Source organism: Calidris pugnax, unplaced genomic scaffold (assembly GCF_001431845.1).
Source record: "Calidris pugnax isolate Ruff unplaced genomic scaffold, ASM143184v1 scaffold36, whole genome shotgun sequence".
NCBI lineage: Eukaryota > Metazoa > Chordata > Aves > Charadriiformes > Scolopacidae > Calidris > Calidris pugnax.
In genome coordinates this window covers 3,176,170-3,180,432 of record NW_015090825.1, presented here as the reverse complement: position 1 = coordinate 3,180,432, position 4,263 = coordinate 3,176,170, and the positions used below count along the sequence as shown (strand labels likewise).

Genomic DNA, 4,263 nt, shown 5'->3' with positions numbered 1-4,263 from the left:
CCCCAGCTCCCTCAGCCTCTCCTCGTAAGACTTGTGCTCCAGACCCCTCACCAGCTTTGTTGCCCTTTTCTATAAGAATATGTCACACTGATTTCACCATCACTTTTCCTAAAAAAAAAAAAAAAAAAAAAGAGAAATCCTTTCCATAATATATATCCTTTAACGCAGACTTAGGGCTGATTGGTTACTGCTACATGGTAGCACTGTGGGCAGATGCAAGCTCTCTGCCCATGCTCTGCGCCTACTGGTTGCAAAGAGCTCTGAACTGGAAGTCGAGCAATCGTCTTTGTTTTCCTGAGCTAATCAACTCTGCGGAGGGACAGGATATAGATCCCTTCCCGTATGGCCATAAGCAACCACACACAACTTCCTGGTTGATCTGAAAATTCTTCTAAGAGACAATATTTGGTTCCACATACCGCCGACATTTTAACTGATTTATAGTTTGTGTTATTGTAAGCCCTATGGCATCATTTGGGGAGAAGATTTAGATTGGAGATTAGGAACAAGTTCTTTACTGTGAGGGTGTTGGAGCACTGGAACAGGTTGCCCAGGGAGGTGGTTGAGGCCCCATCCCTGGAGATATTCAAGGAGAGGCTCGACGAGGCCCTGGGCAACCTGGTCTAGTTGGGGGTGTCCCGGCTGACTGCGGGGGGGGGGTCAGACTAGGTGACCTTTGGAGGTCCCTTCTGGCCTGGACAATTCTATGATTCTATGATTTAAGATTACATGTACCACGCAGACTCCTCAAAGGCCTCACAGTCTAAGGAAAGTGAAATGTAGAAGTCAAGAGTCTGACTACTCTTAGCAGTGAAATGTTTTTACTCTGTTTAGAGGGCAGAGGCACAGAGATGCTGTGCATAGCTGCACTTCATAAGGTTACACCAATTAATAAAGGATATTCACTCTAGACTGACAGAATTAACCCTTGTAACATGGTGTATGAGTTTTGTATTGACTGTATTTAGCTTAACTGTATTGTCTCTCTGCACATAGTCCCTGTTGATCTGTAATTGCATCTGTGTACCTTATCCACCTAATCCTCATTTCCTTCTACGTTGCCTAAAAAGTCCATTCCTTATACTTTTGTTTCTCAATTTTAAAGAATATGTTAATTTCAAGAGTCTCTCACTCTCTTTATGTAGGCCTAGTCACATTTTAAGGATTGTGACAGTGGAGATTACTTCTTTATTTGTGTGTACAGAGGGAGCCCAAAACAAAAAACCAGAATACTAAACTGAAGAGAAAGCAAGACAACTTGTACTGCCCTCTGAGCAAAGGAAAACCACTCTAAACATTTTACATTCATATATGTATACACACACACTGGCATGTGCACACACACACACCTGTCATCATTACCTTAACAAAAGAGAAAATCCTTTTGTAGATTAATTCAGTCAGGAACTGAAAATGCTAGAAGAATGCTATTTCTAAAGGAACACAGATATTGAGAAAACCAATTACGTATTTTGCCCTACCTGGGAAAAATGTGTGTTCCAAATCTGAGGATGCTATAAGCAGTAAAGAAACCATCTTTCTTTAGACCTAGGTTTTCAAAACCCTCTGTAACTCTTGCAACAAATCAGCACTCTCAAATTCTGTCACAAAATCCACAAGGCACGTAATTACATGAACATATATTTGATTGAACAAGTACTTACTTCCCTGCATCCCCACCTTAATTAACACAGCAATAATGAAAGTGTTCCAGGGTTGATTAAGTTTTGAAAAAACGCAAAAAACTTTGGAAAAGTTAAATTTAGAAAATAATGGAATAGACATGTAGCATGAGCGAAATCAACAATAACTTTTAACTAAGTATTTGATTTCTAACAAGAACAGGAGCTTAATTCAGTCAATTAAATACAGGTCTCCAGCGCCAGCTAAGATTTCCCTAGGCTGTTCTGTCTAGGCTTCAGCTTTCAGTGGAGATGCACATGGATGATCTGGGGCAAACCAAATGGCATTAGGTGCACATGGCAGCTAGGCTTCAGCTTTCAGTGGAGATGCACATCTCTTGTAGGTCCAGTGCACACATGGATGATCCGGGACAAACCAAATGGCATTACGTGCACGTGGCAAGGCAAGGTCCCTAAGTGCTTTGCAAGTGTTTGATACCATCTTGCAAGGCTGCATTATGTACATTACGATGCATGTAGTTCCACTAGTCGTCCTTACTAGGAAAACAGGTGACTCCATGCCTGATGCCAGTAAAAAGAAAGCAAGTCTTATTATTGGCCCCACTGAGTGCAAGCAATGGGGTAGCCTTCATAGTGCAGTACTGCACTTCCAATAGTGATGTTTATCCGTGGTATTTTTATTTACTGTATCCAGAAGAAGAGAACCCATCTAACCTTTCTCTGATAAATGGCCAGCTTCAGATCCTTCAAAGGAAAATGCATATGTGCTGTACCCAAAAAGCTGTGCAATGAACTCCCTAGTAAAAAAATATGTCTTTCCATTCTTCTCTTTTAGGGGTTGTTTACGTCCTGAACATTTGTGTTTGGATTTTTTCTCCCCACCTTGTCCAGTGTTCTCCTTATCCAGGTGAAGGATAACTTTCACTGAACTTACAGATTTCTTCTCAGAATTAGATGACTTAATGTATATACTACTTCAGCATCGCCTGTAGAGAAAACATAACTGATCTGAACCGATCAGATGGACAGTTCTCACTTTTCAGTCATCTTGACTTACTACTTCTTAGTTGGAACATCTGCACTTTGATTATATCAGTTGCTCCTAAGAAACAAAACTTTCTTCTTTGATACGTGCAAAGCCTCAGAGTGCAACACAAATTTTGTTTATCATGCATTATCAACAGTATCATCATTTTTTTTCAAAATGCAGGTATAATACCTTTTACGGCTAAAGATATATTAACTTATTTTTCCTTTTAAAAGTTATAGTATTACAAATACTTCCAAGCTAGTAATTTTTGAAGCCTCCAGCATAGATGGTGGGTTCACGTTTGGCACATTTTAATGGAAGATACTAACTGCTAGAATTAGCTTTGCAAATAACAGGATAACAAAAGCGTCATTTTTTAGTATGTTATTACTAAAAATTAGCTTAGGTGAATTACACCCCTGTCAAGCTACCACAAGTGAACAGCAGCCCTGCAAAGTTATCCTGGGCTTGTATACACATTTAGTGGATGTTATAAGAATTAAAACTAGTTGTTTATGTTTCATAAGCAATTGCATACTTCCATAATCCAGAAATTATTCAGCGAGAGAAACACAGCACTGCGAGAATGCACTAGAGAGATGTAAGACCCAAAGAAGTTTAGCTGGCTCGTCACTGCAAAGTGGTTAACTTAACAGCACATGTGAAAATGTCCCCTGATCCCTAGACGTGTCCTCTGCCTATTCTTAAAGGAAAACAATCATTCTGTGATTCTGTAAAGTCTGTAATAAAATGTAGTCCTAAGGAAACCCAGAAATAGTAAAATGCATGTCAGTGATTAAAATAAACACAAATTGCAGCATAACATGATGATTGAATTACAGCCCGAATTTGGTAGTTAGCGTGTGGTGGGTTCACCCTGGTGGGCAGCTAAGCACCACACAGCTTCTTGCTCACTCCCCCTCCCAGTGGGAAGGGCGAGAGAATCAGAAGGTCAAAGCGAGAAAATTCGTGGGTCGAGATAAAGATCGTTTAATAAATGAATAAGAAGAAACCCACCCAACAAGGACAAAAAAAACCCACCCCAACCCACAAGTGACGCTAAAGCAATCACTCACTACCAGCAGACTGATGCTCAGCCAGTCCGGGAGCAATTTTTGGATAAACTCCCACCCCAGTTTTATTACTGAGCGTGCCGTTTTATGGTATGGAATAACACTTTTGGCCAGTTTGGGTCACCAGTGGCCCCTGCCAGGCTCTTGCCCAACCCAGCCTCCTTGGTGGGGCACACAATGAGAAACAGAAGTGGCCTTGACACTCTGTAAGGGCTGTTCAGCAACAGCTGAACTATTTGAATGTTACTAACGCTATTTTTGCACCAGTCTAAAAAACAGCACCATCCAGGTTGCTGTGAGGAAACTCAACCCCATCCCAGCCAGACCTAGTACACGGTGAAAAACCTTTATCAAGGTCTTGTAATCTAATTTTACTCGATGTCTTTGCTTCTCTGAGAATCAGAGATCCAATAAAAAAGGGTCTTTTTTTTTTTTTTAAAGTATTTTTCCTGAAAACAACTTTGCTTCAGTCCTGAGGATTAAAGAGCCTTATTTCTACAGAAAAAGTTCAGATGAA

The 4,263-nt window shown here is 40.6% G+C and overlaps 1 protein-coding gene across 3 annotated transcripts in view; it reads right to left on the bottom strand.

Annotated features, from left to right (window-relative positions):
• KIAA1644 (KIAA1644 ortholog) overlaps positions 1-4,263 on the bottom strand; it is a 195,387-nt gene that overhangs the window by 39,077 nt on the left and 152,047 nt on the right. The window lies entirely within an intron of this gene.